Source organism: Triturus cristatus, chromosome 3_1 (genome assembly GCF_964204655.1).
Source record: "Triturus cristatus chromosome 3_1, aTriCri1.1, whole genome shotgun sequence".
Classification (NCBI taxonomy): Eukaryota; Metazoa; Chordata; class Amphibia; order Caudata; family Salamandridae; genus Triturus; species Triturus cristatus.
In genome coordinates, this window is record NC_140583.1 from 760,360,278 (window position 1) to 760,385,148 (window position 24,871).

Genomic DNA, 24,871 nt, shown 5'->3' on the forward strand with positions numbered 1-24,871 from the left:
ACGCATGCTCTGAGAATTGCATTGCCTCAGTGTTGACGCAAATTTTTTGACACATTGCTGCGTTGCCGCAGCGATGTGTCACTTCTTGTAAATCTACCCCCCTGTTTCTTAGGCCTACTGGTAATCAACCAGTCTCCCAATTTCGAAAAGTACTAATGGCTGCGATATCAGTAATTCCAGGGGTGGGTACAGCCCGCCAAAGAAATGCAGTAAGTTTACGGATAACATGATTGTCACTTTACTCCCCAATTACGCACTAAAAAGTCTAAATTAGGCTTGACATCGCCTGCACTAATGTGATATTTCCGCCTCGCGTTATTATTACCACGGATACAGAACCAACCAAACTAAAAGCGCCGTGACTTCCCCGGGGCGCGGTACTTTCCTCTCCAGTATGTTCGGTGCCTCCGAACCGCCCGGGGTTCGGTATTGCCGCCGCCTGTTTGCTTTTCATAACCTAAAGACGTCGCCCACATTCCTGTGGGAGTTCCTTGCCTCTCTCGGTGCCTGTGTCTGCAGGTGTGCAGTTTATACCCGAGGCGTGGCCTTCACAGGTGCCCCGTCCCCTCCGCCGAAAGTCGCCTTTCCTGTTCCCAAGCAGCGTCGACGGTTCCACCTGCCGGGCGAGGGGTCGAGCCGCTCTTTACCGGCTGGAAATGCTGTATGGGGTCTTCACTGGGGATGTCGCGGGAAGGAGTTTCGGGGTGACGTACGGCGCGTGCACTGTAGAAGGGGGCACAGAGAGAGCCCCGTGAGTGCCAGATAGATTCGGAGCAGGTGAGGAGAGCTTATGCGTACATCCTTGTTCTGCGTCTGTGTGTGTGGCAGTATTCACGGTGCTCGTCGCTTTATGTTCTCAAAAATTTCTGATTTTTTAACTGTTGCTCCCTCTCACTGCAATTCTGAAAACGCTTACATAAAACATCGTCACGGCTGAATAGAGAACTGTGATTGCTGCTTAATTTGTGCCCGTGGTTGCAGGTGCTGGAGATGTTTTTTTTTATCAGACTGTGTCCCAGAGCGAGAGAGGCCGCAAAGAGTGAAAAGGATAAAGTGTGGAAAACAGTTACAAAGAGAGAAATCAGGGAAGAAAAAGAACCTGCAAGAGTGAAGTTAAGAGATAGGAAGTGTGGAGTGGTGGAAGAAAGAAAATAAGGTAGAATTGAAACCAGGCAGCTGGTGTTCTGCAGTTCCACTATTCAGCAGTGCCAGTTGTGGGCTCCCAGGAAAATCTTTGGAACCCTGCACCCATTTTATAAATATTGTTATCATTTAAACTTCAGTCATGAGTAACACCCTTTTCAAGTCTTGATCTTCTTGTCTTCTGGGACGACTTTTTGTAATTTGAAAATCACAGTGGACTCAAAAAGGAGCATGCATTGCTGTTGGCTACATAGTTAAGAGTGTTTCAAATTGTGACACATGACAGCATGCGGCCATTTGACCTCCATCTAGGAAACAGGAGAAATGCTTGCTAACTGCACTATATCATACCCATTCCTGAAAAGTTATGTGACTGGTTATTACCAGCAAAAGACTGGTTGTAACTACGTAAATGCAGAAAAATGTTTGTGAAGATGTGAAGTAACGTGAAATTTTTGCAATGTAGGTATTTGTAGGTATGGATTTGCATTTTTGGTAAAATGGAGCACAACAATTGGAAACCTTTATTTTTGACACTCTTTTTAGTGCATTACCCCTTCATAAAAAAAAATCTTATTGAATTTTAACAATATATTGTGTGTGCGATCAAACAAAATGTGCCACCGTTGTTGCGTGGCTTGCTCGTAACGATAACCTTGCCCCCCTCATTCCCTAACTTCGGTACTTCCATTAAGGACTGCTCTTTTTGTATGCCTCCCCCTATCCCGTCCCCCCCTCCCCTTGCTAGGGTGTCTCTGTCTATGCATGGCTCAGTTCAGTTTATGTTCTCATCAGTCCCGGTTATGGTTGCTTACTTTCTGAGTGCCCCTTTTTGGGTGTGTCGCATTTATTCACCTCTAGTGGACCTGATATCATTTTTGGCTTCCATTCGTGATGTATGCATCCCATATCAAAGCCATAGGGCCTCGTCCAGTTTGTATTCTGTGCCCTGTAATTGCAGCTGCTTCCGCTTTAGCCGATGTCAGTAGATCGGTTAAACACAAGTTTTCTTCTGGAGCTGAACTTGCCTTCCAGGACATGGCACGCAGGGCCTAAATAGTACCAGAGCTAAGTCTATGAATTTACATAGCATTTTATTTTTTTTAGGTCTTGGCACAAGGCCTAATAGGCTTAGTCCTGGTGTGCAAGGGATTGAGCAGTCTACTGTTTTGGAGATAAGTTCTAGCACTGTCCCCCATGTATGTGTGCTGTAGTGTGCGGCTATCTCATACCATGGGGTAGAAGCCCGCATTGCTGTCGACATCAGAGTTAGCCAGTGGATGCCCCCCCCCCCGACCATCTTGTGCATGCTGTCTGGTGTGAGGGCATTACCCCTTTATCTGTACTCCTTAGCCCAATCCTTACGTTACTGAGCGCTGACCCTGCAACAGATAACCCTTTATTTCCTAGCTAGGAAGACTTGGTGCATGTGCCCTTTTTGCTTTTCTAAAACATTAGTCACACCTGCAAAATCCATAACAACCCAACCTTGCAAAGCCTCAATCTGTTTTCTCCATCTGGAGAGAGTAACACCTTCCCTCTGAGGACAACGTTTACTTTCTGTTTTTTAATCTTCTGCTATGTCTGTGCCCTCTCTTTGTTTCTCTTTCTTGACTGAGTGTCCATGGGCTCTAGGAGGCCTGTTGTTACAGGCTTACAGTCTGCTTTTTGGGGGTTGCCCTGCTTTGTTATCTGGCATTGTCACAGCATGTCTGTCCTCTGTTGGTTGGGTGACAACAGTTTGCAGTATTTCTGATAGTCTGTCATGTTAAAAATAAAGCGCCTTCCCCTTTCCCTCCCTATCCCTCCCTTTTTCTTTCCCTTATCTTTAAAATCCCCATAAAATGCTTTTTTGTCTCTTTAACACTGATATTAGCATTGTTATTGATTTATACTATGTGTGAGCTTAATTCATATTTATGCTGATGTCTTTACTTGTCAACTAATTCTTTAATAAAGCTTTTCAAACATAAAAAAAAATAAAGCGCCTAATACTGGGCTGGGGTTGGTTTGTCCTCAAGAATAGATGAGAAAATGTGTTCCTAACAATACGATTCAAAACAGCATTTCAGTTGACACATAGGAATTAGCCACGACACAAAAAGGGAATGGGACCAGTAATTTAGAAACCATGAAGCTTTATTAGATATGAAAGTGCAATACAGAAGGCAAAAAGTATATTAAAGCCAATAAAGTTGTATAATTTTTCAATCATAAGCATAAAGCTCAGAAATCAATTAGAATGGATGCAGGATGCAGCATAAGCAAAATCTGAAACAGTCTAAATCCAGAATGTGAAGCAAATCAATAGAAAATGAGACAGCATGCATAGAAAGAGGCATAAGGCTCTGGTTAGTCCCTGGTGAGTTCCAAAAAAAAACATCCATTTATAACAAAATTCACCATAGAAAGCAATTGAAATCGCACAGTGAGCGTAGGGTGAGCAAAAGTAACAAAACATTATTGAATCATAACACAGCATTATAAAACTTTATGTAACCCCACCAGCCTAACACTATCCCCCAAAATGAATAATAAAGAGTCTCCTTCTGACTCAATATCATTTGACGTGTAAGCACAAATCTAGTTACATACACAATAGCAGCCTTAGGGGTGAATAAACTTACAGTGAATAAACAGGAAGAGACAGTGAAACGCAGCAATTTAACAACATCATTTGGCCGAGGATCTTCAGGAACAGCATGTCAACACACAGCATCAGTGCACATTTTACTGCATGTGGTGTCAATGAGAAGTAAAAATAAGATTTATTTCTGAATCCAAAATAAAGTGGAGGCCTAGTTCGGCCATACAATAAGAAAACAAAGTTCTGTACATCAAGCATTGACATTTTGATTGCAAAATGTTCGTGTTACTAAGCAAATATTATTCAAACTAAAGATAGCACTAACACTAAGGAAGGGTTGTATTTTTTTATTTTTTATTCCTCATATACCATAGAATAAAGGGCATTCCTGATGGGAGGCCATAACCTCTCCTCAACGGTCATCCTATCCCAGCCCTGGTGTTTTAAGACCGATGTGGAAAGAGAAAGGCTCAAACCCTCAAGCAATCACCACTTCCACTGTCCACTTCTTTTTGCGCTACTAGATGACCCAGTGTCACTTTGAAGGGACCAGACGAGCAGTGCCCAGGTGAAATCATTGGAATATTCTCTATCTGTTCCGCCATGCAACCAAGTCTGCCCAGACTTTTCCGTAACTATTACTGTCACATGCTATATCTGATTCACTGGTGTAAATTATATATTTCAGACACTCCATAAAGGTTGGGGCATTTATATTCTTCCAGGCCCTACAAATCTCTCGTCTTGCCAGGATGATCACATAGAATATAAATTTAGATAGCGGTCCATTGAGATGATAATCTGTATGTAGTCCAAACATGATCAAATTTGGGGTAATTTCAATCTGTTTATCCAATACCTCGGCTAAAAAAACTTGCTCCTTTACCCAATAACCTGCTATTTCAGGACAATCTATAAACATATGAAGGTCATCCGCTGCAGGAAATTTGCATCTTGGACATTGATGGTAGAGGCCTGTAATCTTTGTTAGCTTTTTGGGGGAGATATATACTCTGTATGTGGTATATAAATGATTTCTTTTAAGAGGAGCTGATTTAACCACAGCATGTAACATAGTAAAAGAGTCTCCCCATACTTTCATAAAGTTATTTGAATCCATACTGATAGCGTTGCCCCAAAGTGTATGGAGTTCAGATTCTGTTATACCTTCTATCTCTAGAATAGCCGAGTACCAGAAAGAGACCTCCTGCTTCCACCTACCCCTTCTTAATACATAGTCAAACTTAGGGTTCAGTGAATCAAAGTCCCAAGTTTTGGTTGCCCACCACCCTGCCAGCTGATAGTACTTATACCTAGATAAAGTTCCACCAGTCAGGCTGGATAACGACTCCCAGTTCAACAACTGCGAGTCTTTCTGCAAATCCTGCCAATAAAACAGACCAGCCATTTTTAGAGGGCAAGATAGATGGTCATTGAGGCATTCTGGTGTGCCTGGAGAATCCCAAATCGGAGCTTGAGGTGCATAGTACGGAATTTTCAAGCTTTTCCTAACATACACCCAATTCTTAAGAGCAGTTTCCAGTACCTTTAGTCTCACCCTCTTGAAAAACCTTGGGTCACCATACTTTAATAAAAAACATTCTTGCCCCTTAGGCATGTCATATAATAAGGCTTGAAACAGAAGGCCTTGAGAAGAAGCATCTATCTTACCGGCTAGCAATCTGAAATTTTTAAAGTGAAATGAGTGACAGTAGACGGATATATCCGGCAGGGATAACCCTCCAGTTTTAAGGCTTCTCCTCAATTTTTTCCAGGAGATCCTTGATATCTTAGCATTCCAGATAAAGGAACCAATTTTCCCCTGGATTTTGGCGATATCAAATGCTGGAAACATCAATGGGATGGAATTGAACAGAAATGTGATCTTCGGCATAATAATCATCTTGACTAAGTTTACTCTCCCAAAAATACTCAGAGAGAGGCCAGTCCATCTTTGTAGTAGGCCACAGATATCCTTATGAATCCTCATCAAATTTATTTTGGCTATTTCCGAGACGTTTTGGGACAAAATTATACCCAGGTACCTCATGCGTGTCTTAGTTTCGATTATCTCTCCTGCCTGATTCCATTGCATAATCTCTGTTTTTTCTTTGTTTACCTTGTAGCCCGAGACTTCTCCGAACAATTCTGCTTGTTCAAACAATCTCGGGATAGCCTCAACTGGATTAGTGGAAAACATGAGGAGATCGTCAGCGTACAAAGCACATTTTAATTCAAGATCTGCAATTCTAAAAGGGTGAATCACCGGATCAGCCCTAAGCAGACAGACAAAGCGTTCGATATAGAGATCAAACAGCAGGGGTGACAGAGGACATCCCTGCCTCGTTCCGCGTGAGATAGTAAACCAATCTGAAAGTACGCCATTTACTAAGACTTTTGCCCGAGGACTCTTATATAGAGACCGAACAGCTAAAACAAAATTAAGGGGAAAACCAAATCTGGATAGAGCCGACCACAAATAGGGCCAGTATACTTGGTCGAAAGCCTTAGCGGCATCGATGGCCATGAGGGTCAACGGAAGCTTTTTAGCTACTGCAACATCTATTGCTGCTATGACTTTAAAAGTTAACTCATTTAACTGTCTGTCCGGGATAAAGCCCTTTTGATCCTGATGGACAATCGTTTTAATTACTTTGGCCAGCCTAGGAAGGGTTGTTGGCTTACTGCATACACACCTAAGTGCTGGGACAAGGGAAACGGGGAAATGTCCTGATTACCTGTGATCTTCATTATTCAGAGTACTAGTCTTTCTCGTCCCAGGCTTCATTCCCGCCCTCTCCTTTTCCAGTGACCTACTCTATCAACACTTCCCGCCAGACTCCTAGCTGTGCTGTGGGGTATGTGGTGCTTGGTGTCTGGCATGTTGAGCCTTCATAAGGGAGGGAGTTGTAGCCAATGAGGGCGAGGCCATGGCTTTCGAAAGGGAAAACGGACTACACCCAGTAGGGGTCAAAGAAAAAATAGTCTTCCAAGTTAAGGCTTCAGGTAAGAACTCATCTTACATACATTGAGGATGGGAATGAGGAAGATTACGACTTGGAGCAATGAAGATGATCAGCAAGTAATCATGGGATGTTCGTTTTTTAAAATCAATTAACTGAGCAGTGTATCAACTTATATTTAATGCTAATGCAAGAAAGGCACCAAAGTCGTTTTTGCTATTTCTTGCACTATTATCAACCTTAACTGAGGCCCCATGAATCTTTTTTATGTAAATGAATGCAGAGACACAACTAGAAAAAGACTGAGGTGGGGCGGGGTGGGGGGAGATGAAGGTGCTAATATTTCACACAGTGGGTATTGGAGGGTGCCATCCTCAGAACCTATGTCAAAATTACTTGAGGGGGCTGGCTTTACTGATATGATAGAATATATGGGAAGTAGTGCATTTTAGAACCTGGTGGACTAGTGCCAATGGTCTCAGACTTAACCACTTTGTCAGTTTTTGTATGTTTTTTCCTCAAAACAGTTTTAGCAAAACAAGGCTCTCTCTAAGTTACAGAATGTTCAATCTGTACTCCATTTTTCTATGCGGCAACCCTTTGTTTCAGCTCCCATCAGATATTGTTGGTTATCAATTTTGGTACTACAGAAACCTGAAATCACTGATCATAAATCAGAAACGAGTTCGAAGTGGTATTAGCTCTTTCAGAAAGAATAGTAAATGCATGAGCCTGGACACTATCAGGGATCGTGGGGCCTAATCAGAAATAGAATTGAAAAAGGTTTTGATCAGATATGAGTAATCATAATGTGAGGAATTGAGCGGATTGCGAACATAGCATGGTCTGCTATGCTGCAGCAGCCATGGAAGTGACCAGAATAGATTGGTATGTCATTAGTAATCTCAACCTTTGATTTTCAGAGGGGAGAACATACATCTGATCAAAAAGCGAGTACTCTTAGAAGAAAATACCTAGAAATATCTATAAATGAGCGGATCTGATCACACTGGACTTGGTTTTACCATATGCAGATTTTCAGGGGGATACTCCACCATACTACAAGTAGTTCAGTGTGTCCAGAACAGAGATTACTGGATCCAGAAATACCAAACCTGGCTTTACTGGGATAAGTCTCATACCCGAAAAAACTGTGGCTGGTGAATAGCAGAAGATGTGGGCAAATGAATATTTTATAGATGGCAAAGTTTTCAAACTGAAACTATCAAACTCTGGTCTACAAAGGGGCGTAGACTAAAAATCCATGATTTATGTAGCTGTCTCACATGGCATGGACTCACTTGACAGCTATGCCTGGACGTCTTCCCTACAGTCCGCATCAAGCAGGTACCACTCTTTTCCCCTTTGACCACTCTCCTTCAGGATTACAAAGCCCATAAAATTAATAGTTCACACTTTTCTTTCCCTCATGATGATCCTGACTGGGGGATCTGGCTAAGAGAGGAGGAGATGCACCTTCGTCAGTAGGGTTTTTTCTTAATCTGTAGGGTACACTCAGTTTTACAACATGAACCTGACGTCTGGTAACACAGTCAACAAATCTGACTTAGAGCCTCATTATGAGAATGGCGGTCCACAGGACTTCCATACTCGTGGTGGCAATCCGACTACGCCACACAGGCAGTCTGCCTGCCGTATTATGAGTGTGGCAGTCGGACCGCCACAGGACAGCTGCGTCTGCCGGGATCCAGGATCCAGCGACAGTGGGGCCGTGATCAGGGGCACCAATATGCTGGGGTTGCCGCTGCGGCCCAGCTGAGCATATTCTGAGTTGCCCGTACACTGCCACTTTCATAGTGGTTAGCCCACCATGAAAAGGGTGGCGGAGATGCAATTAAGGGGGACCAACAGATCCCCCTGCCGCTCCTGGGCCTGGGGGTGCATGCAGGGGGCACATGTTGTGCCCCCTGGAATTGCACCCCCGTTACTGCACAGTGTGGCATGCACAACATGGTGCATCGCACACTGTGCAGTAACATGCTGCAGATGCAGTCACGGCGGCGGTCTGCATGTTAGGCTCTCCTATAAGCCTTACAGACCACAGCTATTAGACTGCCGCAGCACCATCCGCCCACCCTGTATTACACTCGTAATCCAGCGTGTGGGCGCACTATGGGCTTGGCGGTCCTTCTGTCGGTGCGGTGGTGGCAGGCCAATAGGAGGACAGCCAAACTCGTAATTAGGTCCTCAATCTGTACATGCATATGATAATAGTGAATCCTGCCATAACCTGTATTTCTCATATACACCGATTATTTTACCAAGTTACCAAAGCACATTGACTAAACACAGACATTAAACTCAATAGACTACAACAAATTAAGACCCTCCACCTTCATTTTAGCAATCTGTCTCATTAGTAATCACCTGTAGAGCTAGACTTCAAATACTGCACAATATTTCATAAGCTAGAACCCTTCCTTTTTAAAATCTTGACTGTCCCAGAAACCAGCCTAGATTATGTTGCACTAGTGATTATCACTTCACCATGATTCTAACATGTGATTTTCACATTTGCTGTGACCCATACATGCTCACATTAAATACATTTTTATTTTCAATGCCACACTAAAACAATTATTGTCGGCCTTGAAAAAGTTCTAGGTCAAAAGGGGCAAAACACGTGTCAGCTGAAGCATATCACATGATGGATTTGTTCAACTTACTTTGTTCATCGCTCTGGATGTCAGTATATAATTACTAATACCTTATGATCACAGTGGGCAACATAACAATACAAATCATTTTAAGAGTACAGCAATATCTGTTTTAAAAAAATAACAATAAAGTGATGGAAACAACAAATAACTGAACCAATGATTTCCAAGCAGGTGTTATCCTCAAAAAGATAAAATAAATAATCCCTGAATATAGCTACATGACTAAATTACACTGGACATTGGTAAGCGCAGATCGATCAATAATGCGAGACAAGAATTACAATTAAAATGAAACTTTGGGGTAGAGATTTCCTTCATGCTAACCAAAACACTTAGAAATCGACATGCCAGTATTGAAACATTCCTAGGGCTCTCACAAAGCACGTCCACCCTGATTGCCACCATGAACTACAGCCCGATTATCGAGACATCCCCAGACTCTCACTATCCCCATGTCCTTTCTTGCATCACAGACGGATATTTCAGCAGTGAGACATTAAAAAAACTCATAATGGATGTCATTTAAGCTTGAGCATGCACAGAGAACACCCTATTGAGACATCCACAGTGCTCTTACAATGTACCTCAGTATTGAATTGCATTCTATTGATGTGTACTAAAGAGACATCTAGAGAGCGCTAACGGCGTACCTCTTTTCTGAATTGCTTAATGTACTGCATCCCACATAATGTGACATCTGAATGGTTATTGAAAAGCTTCTCTGTCTTCACATAGAGTGTGTATTTCAACCCCAGTACTGAGACAACCACTCAATCAATTGTTTATTCAACATTTGGAACTCTAACGAGATCCACATGAGCACATAGGATCCCTTTGTGAATAAAACAGAATTAATACAAACTTAAAAAGCATTTAAGGAATCTAAAATGTTTTTAGAAAATTATCTCATTCACAAGGCAAATTTGCAAATGGCAGGCTTCAGCTGCCGTTCATGCATTATATTTTCAAAACAAGGACCTCAAGTAGTAACAACGATGAAAGTGCATTACAGGGCAACCAAATAATGCATAGTTCAAATTCTGTATACGAATGCTACAAAAATTACAAAATATATCTTTAGTCAGAGAGTTAGACCAATTTTTGGTTAATACATTTAAAATAATTAAATTCATACATAACAAAGTTCAGAAGCGACAAATTCCTCACTCCATGACAAATACTGCCGTGGTTCTCATAAGCAAGAAAAAAAGCAGTTATTACATCAAATATTCTCTTGGATTCACAATTATTTAGATCTAATTGTTGAATTACAGTTCTGGAAGAACGCTTTAAAATAACTTAATCCGAGCATAGGAAGAGAACTATGGGATTCCGGCTTTTATTCAAACAAACTTATTGCATAAATAAAAGTTCACATTTTTTATCTGAAATCCCCACCTGACCACATTGGCCAAACCTTGCAAATAAGTACTTATTAATCCAAACTCTAATCTTTGGGCGTGTGCGGCTACCAAGATGAAGTTGCACACCTTCCACAAAAATTGGCCTTCCAATTCCTCTAAAAAATCCCACTTTCTAATTTCAATTGTCTATATAGCACATAATAGAGTTGGAAGAATATTTACCAGTGATACAGATAAATGTATAAAATATCTATGATCCACTGCTTTATAGAATGTTCTTAGACTGTTAGCATGCTACCGGGAGAACAGTATAGAGGCCAACAGATCACCTTGTTTTAGAACATTTTATGTGGGGCTGAGCGAAGACAAACAATGACCACCACCCAAAAGCGCCTGACACAAAGTAAAGGAATTTAACACAATTAATTAGATCGGATTATCAGGCATACCTAAACTATGCAGTTTTTTGCAAAGGGTTGGACGATCCACTCTATCAAACATCGTGGAAAAGGCTATTAAGGCAGCATATAAATAGGGGCCATGAAAAGAAACATACTTTTCCACGATTAATTGCAACATGATGTTATCAAACGTGAAATGTTTTCCTAAAGCCTGCTTCAATAGGTATAATCTTTTCCTCTTCAACCGACAAAAGTAAGCAATTAAGACTGCTTTTCGCAAAAATTTTGCCTACCGCATTTAAAAGGGCAATTTGACTGCAATTAGAGGGTTCTTTTCGTGTAGAGGCACTTTGATGCTCACTGACCAGGAAAGGTGAATGAGGCCATGTTGGTAGCTATATTCAAACACTGGGGTATGAAACATCACCCATGATGTAGCCTCTCCCTTAATGACAGAAATGGGTATCTCATTGGGACCCATTGCCCCCTAGGATCTCATTCCCCTATATAACCCTAAATCTGCTATATAGAGGAAGGACTACTTAAGGGTAGGGATTGTACAATAGGAACAGAATGTTCTACAGGCAACTGTGATACATCATTAGTTGCATATAGGTCAGTGATCTAGTTACCCCATTCCTCTTCCTTAATTGGGAGAGATCTAACTCTGTTCCCACAACAATTAGAAATAATCCCTCAAAATCTATTCACATTATTACGGAAAGCAGCTTCTTTTAACACAGTCCATTTATGGCCATATTCTTTCTTCATTAGCAAAGTTTTTATAACAACTTTATTTAAAGTTCATTACCCCACACCCCCCAGAAAAACTATGCATCTGTAAGAGACAAGTTACATTGCGTACATAGCACAATAATAGTAAATCAACAAAAACATTTTAGCAGTATCATGGTATCCCTGATGCACACCCTTTACATCATTGAGTACCCTTAACGCGTTGAGCCCCTCCTGTAATCCGCCCCTTCTACCATATCCCCCCCTCCCACCCACAAGTTCATTGGGCATTGCCTTCTGCAATCCAATCCTCCGCAAGATGGATTGCTTCTAGAGGGCAGCTTAGGGCAGTTTTTAATCTCTGCCTTCTCCAAATTTGCCTCTTTCCACAGAGAATGATGGAAATTGGCTTTGCCCTAATCTATTCCCCTCCCTGTTGAGATATGCAAGTATTTGAAAAGCTGGCCTACTTAATAGAGGCTTGAAATTTGTATTACCTTTAACCACAAAGTGCTTCATATACCTTTCATATTTAATAAGAGTATCTGGATGCATGAATTGTTTAGCCACAAGTATTGCACTCAAAGATTCTTTCAATTTAGCATTCCAGTGGATTCTGCAGTTAGATTTTTCAAACCTCACTGTAGCTTCTGTAAACTTCCAGGACCCTACCCCACTTTCGGACAAAATCAATCAAAAAGTAAACAACTTTATGGTCCCTAAAGAAATCATCAATTACATTCATTTCGGAAATCAAAGCAAAAGCTGTGTAAGGAACAATCTTCCCCAAAATTGTATGCCCTACAGCCTTGCCACTGAGTTGGTCCGACCACTTTTTGGTTGGTTTTAAGTTAGAAACATCAGCTAATGGGGCTATGACTACCCCTGGCAATCATATACCAACTAGGAATTAGGGAAAGTTGGATATGGTATTTTTAAACAAACTTCTATCCGTTAATGTCCCCACTTTTAAGCACATGTGTATTTCTGATTCAGAGCTTATTCAGAATTGGATTCAGAATGCTATTGACGCTTGCCTTCCACTTTCCATAAAGAGAGTAAACAATTACCGTCCCCTAGCCCCTTGGTTCACGGGCGGGCTAAAAGCTGCTAAAACCAATTGTAAAAACTTGGAAAGACGTTGGAGGAGGAACTATGCGCCCAATTCCCCAAACTTGCTTACAAAAAAGCCAAAAGAGACTACCATTCTCTTAGTAGGGCAACCCGTGCTGATTATGTCTCTTCCACAATCATCGGAGCACAGAATTGCCCTAAGACATTATTTAAAATGGTTAAGGAGTTAACTGGCTCTGAAACTCTGCCCACTCCTCCTAGTTTGAACACGGTGCAATGTGAGGATCTTGCTCAATTTTTCACTAATAAAGTGGAGACAATATACTCCGCTCTGAATGGGCAGAAGTCAGATAACACTGGCTCACCTCCATTCAGCCTCTCTCAGGAAGCTAGCATACTTAAAAATGGAGACAGCCACATTGATTTAGCCAATGAGTTGGAACTTTGGCTACCACTAGATATCACCACTTTTAAACAGCACTTAGGTAGCATTAAATCCGGCTCCCCTCGTGATCTACTTCCCATCTCAGTACTGCAACAGCTTGAGCTGCCTCCACTTACTATAATTATGGAGCTTCTCAATTCCTCCTTAAAAGAGGCAACGGTCTCCTCTGATTGGAAGCATGCTATGGTTTTACCTTTGCTAAAAAAGACTAACGCTGATCCCACTGTGTCCGCTAATTATCGGCCGATCTCTCTCCTCCCAGCGCTCTCTAAAGTTTTAGAGAAACACATCAGTGGACAACTAGCCCAATTTGTCGCAACTCAAGATTTTCTCCACCCGTCACAATCTGGCTTTAGAGCCGGCTTTTCTACAGAAACAACTCTTCTCGAAGTTACAGAAGCCTTACGTCATCGTTTGGATATTGGAGATACAGTGGCACTTATATTACTCGACTTAAGTGCGGCGTTCGACACAGTGTCTCACATCGTGTTATTGAAGGCCCTTCAATCCTTGGGGGTTGTTGGCCTAGCATTAAGTTGGTTAAAATCTTATCTCACAGACCATACGTTTCAAGTCTTTTCTCCGGTGGCCTCTTCTAATATCCACTCCTCTCCCTATGGGGTTCCCCAGGGGTCTATTCTTAGTCCTCTGCTTTTTAACATTTACATCAAACCCCTGGCAGTGATTGCAGAGGAAGCGGTTTTTCTCTATTTTCTTATGCAGACGACACCCATATTATTTTCTCTCTCTCTGCGGGGAAGGAGTTGGAGCCTTCCATTCTTCAGACGGGATTGCGCAAAATCGCTTCCTAGATGCAAACTAATTTTCTTAAGCTTAATGGTGAAGACTGAGGTCCTCATTTGGGGGAAAAACAAAGATCTTTGGGGCCCCCACCATTGGCCCGCAGAAATTGGTGTTTTTCCGCAGCCCTCCCATCATGTTCATAATCTTGGCTTTCTTATTGACGACTCACTATCTATGCGTCAACAAGCCGTCATGGTGGCTGCAATATGTTTCACCATACTGAAATTGCTTAAGAGAATTGTCTGGATGCTGTCAAGCTCCACCCAGAGGACCATAGTTCAAGCTCTTATTACATCTAGACTGGACTACGGCAACATCCTTTATCTGGGGACCAATAAAGCTGTGACGGTCAAACTACAACTTGTGCAGAACTCCGCTGCTAGACTGCTCTGCCAGGTTCCTAGAGCTGCATACATCTCAGGCTCTCTGAGACCCCTCCATTGGCTTAGGGTCGAGAGCCACATCAAGTTTAAAGCTTTGAACTACATGTTCAAAATTAAACAGGGTACGGCTCCGCAGTATCTTCAGAATCTTGTTCATCCCTATTTGCCATCAAGCGCTCTTCGTTCCTCCACACAGGCTAAATTTCAGGTGCCTAGGATTCGATTGTCCCGTATGGGAGGTCGCACCTTTGCTTACCTAGGCCCTTCCTTGTGGAATACACTGCCTTTGGCTCTCCACCAGGAAACTTCTTATGTGCATTTTCGCAAGTCACTAAAAACCTGGTCGTTTATTTATTTATTTATTTATTTTTGACATTTGTTAAGCGCGAACGAATACCCGTAGGCGTCTCGGCGCTATCAGTTCAATCAGTAACTTCTGACCTCTCTGTTCCCCTCTGGCAGGCGCCGGGAAACCCTTTTGGGTAGCTGTTGCACCTTATATAAATTTAATTAACATAACATAACAATCAGATAGTGAATGATTGAGCAACCGGAGTTAGATTTGTGAGTAAAGTTTGCTGGAGTATCATTCTCGATTTGGCCATTGACTATTATGTATTCCATATTTCTTAATACTTCCAAAAGAAGAAGCCCTTTTTTATCTACTTTAATTTAGTAAGAAAGAGTAGGGGCAATTTTTGCGTTACCTCTTTACCAACATTGGCAGATACCCTTATGGTGTGGTTTGATACTTTAGCATTGAGCTCACCTACCAAAATTACACATTTGCATTCCTCACGTTCCACTAACACGGATATAAAGGAGAACATTTCAATTACCAACTGAGACAACCTTAGAGCTCCCACAGTGCACGTCAATGCAGTACTGTACTCCTGAGACACCCAAAGTGCTCTTTCAAATATGTCTTTATCAGTGCTTCGTGCACTAGTGCATCAGAGCTGAAACATCACACATCTATTCTGATTTGCAGAATGCAGTGTTGCCCCAGTACTGACACAGTCACAACCACAATTCTGTCACATGCTCCTCTGTTCTGACTTGCAGTGCATGCTGGAACCTCACACAGTATTTGCTGTGTTAATGTAATGAGTTTTAAATGTGTCATACAAATGCTGTCTTTTTCATATGCACACTATAGGTGCGTCAATTTTGAATCCTCCTACATAATGGGGCCATATCCGAGCATTAAGGCCTCTGTGCAGTGCATTGAAAGAGCTTGACATAACTTGTAATAAATCAGTGGGTTCAACTTGCAACACAGAAAACTGTGTAATGTGCATATTATAGGTCCCGATCTCAAAAGCAACTATAGTTACAATTAAGGTATTCAAAGTCAAAATAATGGTTCCTGTTTACGTTTCATATGTTTGTCTTAATTTACTTCTCTAAAAATGTTTACCTTTTCCAGGATGTTGTGTTTTTTGTAGTTTTTTCATGCAGTGTATTAGTCTTGTGTTGTGCTTACTGTGAACTAGGTCGCCTGTAGGTGTGTGTGAGTTAAAGGATGCGAGTGGGTGTTGATGGCTGGCCAAGGATTGAGAACTCCTGAGTTGAGGCTTCAGTAGGTACTTACAGCCAGAGCTTTTAGCGGGTCAGGTCCCACCGGCTTGGAAACGGGTCGCTATCAGGCTTTATATTCATGGCTTTACCTTTTGTGGCAAACACTGATGAACTTCTCAACTATAACTGTAAAAAACCCTTACGTTTTTCCATGTCAGTGATGCAGTCCATGTTTACATGTCTTCAAAACAAAAACGTATTAAGTCAGATTTAATCAGATCACATACCCCATTGGCCAATCAATGGTCACATATAATTTCAAACAATTATTATTATCATCCAACAAAGATGGAGTAACAGATGAGCTGGTAGAAGGAGATATAAAAGTCCAGAAAGTCAATCATTGATAGATATGATAAGAAATACGCGAGGGGCAAGCAGGAATGCAGCGTCCAAAGAAAACATAAATAGATTCCATTTGAGCAAAATCATAAGCAATAATAAAGTCTGCAGATCCCAATTATACAACGCCCATTTTCTGTCAAACCTCCTAAGTTACGAGCACTCCTTACTCTGGCCAAAGCGTGTTCGGAATCATGTGTTTGCTGGAAGGTTGCCCACCACGTGGTAGCTCGCTGAGAGACTACTGAGACCCAAGATCTGGCAATACAGAGACTGGCAGATTCTATAAGTATAGACAGCAGCCATCTTAGCCCAGTGTCGAACTCCATTCTGTATCCCAACATTATTTCCATAAGAGTTAATTGCAGTTCATATCCTAGACGTGCTGTAGCTAATTGAAACTCCTCTTCCCAGAATACCTTAAAGGTGGGGCATGCCTATAACATATGAAGAATGTCTGCTGCTCGACATCTACATTTGGGACAGCTAGTTTTGTCTGGGTAAAGGTTTGCACCCCACCGCATTAGTTCTTCTGGAGTGTAGTGTAACATGCAAACAGTCTTAAATTGCTGCAGTTTTAACTTAACAGAATTCACAGCGCCCTCAACCATCTCTAAAGCCCGATATATTTCCGATGGTAACACCTCCTGACAGAGCACTGTCCTCCATTCAGCTGCCAGGCAAAGGATGTCATCACTCCTATGCTCACCAAACCCTTGGTAGGTAATGCTAATCAATGAATTCCGACTACCTTTAAGGATGTTTGATAAAATAACTGGGGCTTCCAAATCAATTGTCGCTTTGCCTTCAGTGTAAAAGTAATACCCCAACTGTAAAAATTAAAAAAATCGATAGCTCGGAAGGTCACACTCAGTTTGTAACTCAGAAAAAGTACGAAAGCCATTTACATCAAATAGCTGCCCTACCGCCAGTACACCAGATGTGTGCCATACTTTACAAGCAGAACCATGAAACTCCCCAGGAAGAGGCGGGTTGTCCCAGAGCGGTGTATTCCTATTTATTTACTTTATAGAGTATTTGGCACAGATTTCTCGCCAGATATTTCAGTGTCCCTAACAAACTTGAACCTTACCCGCGTGTAATAATTGGGGTCTGTTATTCTATAGAAAAAGAGTCTAGTCTCGGAACCCATTGGCAAATAGTAGCCAAATGCGGACAGGTCCGGTTCTACTGGAGCAAGCAAATTGCGCAGACGGCCAGCAAAAGCTGCCCAAAAATGTAGCTTAAAATCCAGAAAACTACATTCCTCCCCTCCCCCTTGCTGATATGGTAATTTTAGTAAACTAACAGAATGCCTTTCCTGCCTATCGCCCCAAATAAAGCCCCTTCTAACTTCTTAAAAAACACATTTGGAACACATAATGACATAACCCGAAAAAAAGACAAACATTTTGGAAGAATATTAATTTTTATAACATTACATTGACATAAAATGCTCGTAGGAAGCCGATTACAGACCTGCAATTTTAAAATAAGGGACTGAAGCAGGCGTTCGTAGTTCACTTTAAAGATCTTATCTATCTTAACACTAATTTGACTCACAGAAAAGACGCAGTAGTTACTACCCCCGGCATTGGTGTGACCAGTTCATAGTACAACAGCTGAGTCTTAGCTATGTTCAATTTATAACCAGAAACCGACCAAATGTTCTCATCCTCCTCTCTATATGGTTCATAGCAGTTTGTGGTTCATCAGAAAATATTGCCACTTCATCGGCATGTGCACTGACCTTCAATTTCATTCGCCAGAGACCATAGGCCTTATAGTCCGCTGGGGGCAGTGGGTAAGTGCTGTATAATATCGGCAACTCCAGGAACAAAGCTGCCAAATGAGTGAGACCACCTATCAGTAGTCTCTGAACCTTATTACAATCAAGAAAACTTTTTAGACACCCGCCCTGCTGGAACAGGGAATCCGCTCGGGTGCTCGTCTTGTTTGACCTGCACCCCCCACACCCCTTTACCCGTTCGCTCCTTTGTTCCATCGTTACCCGGTTCGAACCCTCATGTTCTACCAAACGAGCTGTACTGTTTATTTGCCTATAATTGTACATGCTGTGAAGCGCTCTGATACCCTCGGGTCCAGCTAGCGCTATAGAAAACTCCTAAAATAAATAAATAAATAAATAAATAAATAAATATTACCGAGTGACTGTGTAACAACCAGGCAGCTCCTTGATCGGCGGCCAGCTCACCCTCATGAAGGCAGGTGGAAGAAGCTGGTCTCTCATTGCTGGATCACCCGCCATCTTTCCCCCACCTCCCCATGTTTACATTGCACTTGGTTTACTTCAACTTGCATCCCTAAGAATTTATTTTTTCAAGATATTATGTTTCTTTATTTTTTGTTTGTGGAGCACTGGAGACTTATGAATACTTTGAAATAAGTAGCGTCCATGTGTTTGAATGAGTTCAGGTTGCAATTGGGTGTTTGTGACAGTTAACGCTTGAAAACAAAAAGTTGAGGCAGAAGTATAAGTATAGTATAAAAAGGCTTGTAAAGCGCTCGTATACCAGAAGGTGTCTTGGCGCTGTGGTGTGTGTGATTAGCAGGAAAGTGAGCTAAGGTTGAGCCTGGAATAGGCGGTATTTGAGCATTTTTCTGAAGAGGGCATAGCCCGGTTGGAGTCGCTGCTCCACAGGCAGTTGGTTCCACAGTCTGGCTGCACAAATGGCGAAAGAGCGGCCGCCCCATCTAGCAAGTTTGTGTCTGGGAATACAAATAAGGCCAAGATTGGCCGACCGCAAGGCACGGGACGGAATGTAAGGTAGAAACCTGTTAGTCCCATCATTCGCGCCCCCGCCGAAACGGGCCCGATGCACCAGACAGAGTGCTTTAAATTCAATTCTTTGTTGAACCGGTAGCCAGTGTAGGGAGTTCCTACCCACTGAGGTGGAACAACCCCTGGGTAAATTGAGAATTACCCGAACCGCGGCATTCTGCAGAGATTGAAGCTTTCTGACCTGAAACTTGTCAATGCCCAGAAACATGGCGTTGCAATAGTCCAATCTGGACATGAAAAGTGCAGCCATCACTGTTTTTTTTAGCGACAGTGGTATATAGGGAAGGATCTTCCGCAAGGTTTTTAGCAAAAAGAAACAGGAGGACGTTAAGCTGTTGACCTGAGCTGACATGTTTAGCTTTTGGTCAAACATCACCCCCAGATTCCTGACCTTGGTGACCGGGAGGGGGCATTTCCCTGCCGCCGATGGCCACCAAAGAGAACTCCAGACTGAGGGGCCTTTCCCAAATTCCATCACTTCTGTCTTCTCCGTATTTATTTTCAGAAAACTCAGGTGCATCCACTTCATCACATCAGAGAGACAGGCGTGGAATTTGGCTGCTATTCGGTCAGGATCCTCAACAGCTGATATCACAAGCTGAGAATCATCAGCATAGGATACCAGCATGAAGCCATGCTTCCTGACCAAATTAGCCAGAGGTCTAACGTAAATATTAAAAAGGGTCGGAGAAAGAGCCGAGCCTCGGGGGACACCGCAAGGCAGGGCAAAACTGTCAGAGTGTAAACCGGCCCAATTTAAGCATTGCTTTCTGTCTTCCAAAAAAGAAGAAAGCAGAGTCAAGGCTCGCCCTGCAATCCCGACCTCCCTGAGGCGCTGAATCAGCACCAGATGGTTCACAGTATCGAACGCAGCAGACAAGTCCAGGAGGACGAGAATAGCTCGTCCTCCTTCGTCTACTGTCGTCCGAATTCCTTCGGCTGCCGTAATTAGGGCAGACTCTGTGGAGTGCCTAGGCCGGAAGCCGTGCTGGGAGCTGTCAAGCAGGGCGTTAGTGTCCAGGTAACCCATCAGACTTTGGTTAATGGCCTTCTCAATGACTTTGGCCATCAAAGGGAGGCCAGAGATGGGGCGATAATTTTTGGGTTCTGTGGGGTCCAGGGAGGCCTTCTTAAGAAGGGGTTTGACACATGCTGATTTCCAGGTGACTGGATAGGTACCTACTGCTAGAATCTGATTGATTAGGGTCGTAAGACTTGGGCCAATCCTTTCCGCTATTAGGTGGATGATATGAGGAGGACATGGATCAGAAGCGGCCCCGGACTTTATGGAGCCTAATAGTGCTAGGACCTCCTTAGAGGATCAAAATTAGTCAGTGTACATGTAGGCATCGCCTGCTGAAGATCCAAGGTGGGGGGTCCCGAGGTGTTTACTAAATCATTGTAGATAGTGGCTACCTTAGTGTGAAAAAAGGTAGCTAGTTGGTCACAGAAGGACTGGTCCGGACTAAACTGGTTAGTCTGCTGCGGACTTGACAGAAAGACTACAGTTTTAAACAATTCTTTAAATGAATTCCCAGCCTCAAAGATTTTACGGGAGAAGTAGTCCTGCTTGGCTTTCAAAATGGCCCGCTTGTAGTTGTGCAGGGCCAGGTTGTATGCCAACTTATGGTCCCTATTATAGTCGGTTCTCCAAAGTCGTTCCCACCGTCTACATTCTACCTTCAGGGCTTTCAACTCCGGACCATACCAGGGGGCACCCGGAGGACGCCTGTTCTGGGTAGCTGACTGGAGGGGAGCAACCTGGTTAATAGCATCCCCAATCCAGTTGGTGAGCTGAACAACGGCTGTGTCATTATTATCCTCCGAGATGGGAGGGGGGCTACCCAGAGCTTCCATCAGGGACTCTCGGGCTACCCTATTCCATCTCCTATAGAGGATCTTGTTGGGTATGTGGGGACTGCTTCCTACCCTTAATTTTAGCCCAATCTTGAAAAACACTGCCCTATGATCGGTCCATGGCAGGGATTCAACCCTGAGATGTACCAGGTCGGGGTGGCTGGAAAAGAGACCATCAAGGGTGTGGCCTCCATCATGAGTTGGGGCTGTCACCAATTGAGGTAGTCCATAAGCCTCCAGGCAGTCCAGAAACCTCGTAGTGTCTGAGTTATTTGTGGCCTCCAAATGGAGATTAAAGTCCCCGAGGATCGTATAGGCCTCGAACTCAGCACAGGACTCTAGATGCGTTTGAAGGGCCTCCAAAAATGGGGCCCTAGGTCCGGGAGGTCTATACACCAATAACCCATGGGCGATGTTAGTGTCTTTTAGAAATATGCTAAAATGTAGTGCTTCTGCGTGCATATTTTCAATGGCCCTGACCTGGACCTTTAGATGTTCTTTGTAAATAATCGCTAAGCCCCCCCCCCTGCCCAGCTTTCTATCGAGACAGTGTAACGCATATCCAGGTGGAATGGCGATGTTCCAGTCAGGGCAGGAGGCTGCGTTGGTCCAAGTTTCCGTGATAAAAGCCATATCCGGAGAGTGGGCGGACAATAAAAGTTCAAGTTCATGTTTATGTTTGACCACAGAGCGGGCGTTCAGGAGGATACAGACCAAATGGTCATACAAGCTCCCACCTGAATCCCGGCCGACAGATCTCCTCTGAATGTCACCGGAGCCGACACAATGTCCCACCCTCCACCCCGTGCAAAAGGAATGCATGGATCCCACTCTCCGACTCCCCGCCTCACTAGCAGCGGAAAAACCACATCCAGGGCAGAGGTGACTGAGTAGGTCTTCTGGATCTGAGACAGGGAGACAATGGGCTGTTTCTTGCATCCGTAGGGCTAGTAGGCTGGAGCGAGAGTATCGTAGGGAACCAGGGAGGGAGGTAAGGGGGGGAGAGCCCTGCCACTGGCACGCTCCTGGCGCGGACGGGCGCAGACGGGCTTGCCTTTGGCGCGCCTTCGGCGCGCCTTCGGCGCGTTCGCGCCAGCGTTCGTTTTATGGTGGCCGGGAGGATCGCGCTAGTCCGCTAACCTCTTCCTAAAAGATGGAGGCGGGCCCGCTCGCACGGACGGGCTACGCACACCAGGACAGAAAGGCCGGGAGACGTGCTCCGGCTGCCGGAAAGGTAAATGAGGTTTAAAACCACATAAAATGATTAAAACGCTCAAGCTTTAAAACAGATAGTATTAGACATAGATCAATGTACACATCATCACACAGATAAAATAACTTTAAAAGATGCCAAATTTTACAATTGAATGCCAAGTGAGCGCTGTCGCAGCCCGAACCTGAACGGCTTTCGCTGCTAAATCACCACACGCTGCGCGTTCGCGCCAGCGTTCGTTTTATGGTGGCCGGGAGGATCGCGCTAGTCCGCTAACCTCTTCCTAAAAGATGGAGGCGGGCCCGCTCGCACGGACGGGCTACGCACACCAGGACAGAAAGGCCGGGAGACGTGCTCCGGCTGCCGGAAAGGTAAATGAGGTTTAAAACCACATAAAATGATTAAAACGCTCAAGCTTTAAAACAGATAGTATTAGACATAGATCAATGTACACATCATCACACAGATAAAATAACTTTAAAAGATGCCAAATTTTACAATTGAATGCCAAGTGAGCGCTGTCGCAGCCCGAACCTGAACGGCTGTCGCTGCTAAATCACCACACGCTGCGCGTTCGCGCCAGCGTTCGTTTTATGGTGGCCGGGAGGATCGTGCTAGTCCGCTAACCTCTTCCTAAAAGATGGAGGCGGGCCCGCTCGCACGGACGGGCTACGCACACCAGGACAGAAAGGCCGGGAGACGTGCTCTGGCTGCCGGAAAGGTAAATGAGGTTTAAAACCACATAAAATGATTAAAACGCTCAAGCTTTAAAACAGATAGTATTAGACATAGATCAATGTACACATCATCACACAGATAAAATAACTTTAAAAGATGCCAAATTTTACAATTGAATGCCAAGTGAGCGCTGTCGCAGCCCGAACCTGAACGGCTGTCGCTGCTAAATCACCACACGCTGCGCGTTCGCGCCAGCGTTCGTTTTATGGTGGCCGGGAGGATCGCGCTAGTCCGCTAACCTCTTCCTAAAAGATGGAGGCGGGCCCGCTCGCACGGACGGGCTACGCACACCAGGACAGAAAGGCCGGGAGACGTGCTCCGGCGGCCGGAAAGGTAAATGAGGTTTAAAACCACATAAAATGATTAAAACGCTCAAGCTTTAAAACAGATAGTATTAGACATAGATCAATGTACACATCATCACACAGATAAAATAATTTTAAAAGATGCCAAATTTTACAATTGAATGCCAAGTGAGCGCTGTCGCAGCCCGAACCTGAACGGCTGTCGCTGCTAAATCACCACACGCTGCGCGTTCGCGCCAGCGTTCGTTTTGTGGTGGCCGGGAGGATCGCGCTAGTCCGCTAACCTCTTCCTAAAAGATGGAGGCGGGCCCGCTCGCACGGACGGGCTACGCACACCAGGACAGAAAGGCCGGGAGACGTGCTCCGGCTGCCGGAAAGGTAAATGAGGTTTAAAACCACATAAAATGATTAAAACGCTCAAGCTTTAAAACAGATAGTATTAGACATAGATCAATGTACACATCATCACACAGATAAAATAACTTTAAAAGATGCCAAATTTTACAATTGAATGCCAAGTGAGCGCTGTCGCAGCCCGAACCTGAACGGCTGTCGCTGCTAAACCACCACACGCTGCGCGTTCGCGCCAGCGTTCGTTTTATGGTGGCCGGGAGGATCGCGCTAGTCCGCTAACCTCTTCCTAAAAGATGGAGGCGGGCCCGCTCGCACGGACGGGCTACGCACACCAGGACAGAAAGGCCGGGAGACGTGCTCCGGCTGCCGGAAAGGTAAATGAGGTTTAAAACCACATAAAATGATTAAAACGCTCAAGCTTTAAAACAGATAGTATTAGACATAGATCAATGTACACATCATCACACAGATAAAATAACTTTAAAAGATGCCAAATTTTACAATTGAATGCCAAGTGAGCGCTGTCGCAGCCCGAACCTGAACGGCTTTCGCTGCTAAATCACCACACGCTGCGCGTTCGCACCAGCGTTCGTTTTATGGTGGCCGGGAGGATCGCGCTAGTCCGCTAACCTCTTCCTAAAAGATGGAGGCGGGCCCGCTCGCACGGACGGGCTACGCACACCAGGACAGAAAGGCCGGGAGACGTGCTCCGGCTGCTGGAAAGGTAAATGAGGTTTAAAACCACATAAAATGATTAAAACGCTCAAGCTTTAAAACAGATAGTATTAGACATAGATCAATGTACACATCATCACACAGATAAAATAACTTTAAAAGATGCCAAATTTTACAATTGAATGCCAAGTGAGCGCTGTCGCAGCCCGAACCTGAACGGCTGTCGCTACTAAATCACCACACGCTGCGCGTTCGCGCCAGCGTTCGTTTTATGGTGGCCGGGATGATCGCGCTAGTCCGCTAACCTCTTCCTAAAAGATGGAGGCGGGCCCGCTCGCACGGACGGGCTACGCACACCAGGACAGAAAGGCCGGGAGACGTGCTCTGGCTGCCGGAAAGGTAAATGAGGTTTAAAACCACATA

At 44.0% G+C, this 24,871-nt stretch overlaps 1 protein-coding gene across 1 annotated transcript in view; it reads left to right on the top strand.

Annotated features, from left to right (window-relative positions):
• Positions 1-580: 580 nt before the first annotated feature.
• The window catches only part of SYT8 (synaptotagmin 8), a 255,429-nt gene continuing 231,138 nt past the window's right edge, over positions 581-24,871 (top strand). Inside the window, exon 1 of the mRNA XM_085644928.1 lies at positions 581-777. The gene's annotated coding sequence lies outside the window, so the exon portion shown is untranslated. The remainder of the gene's footprint in view (positions 778-24,871) is intronic.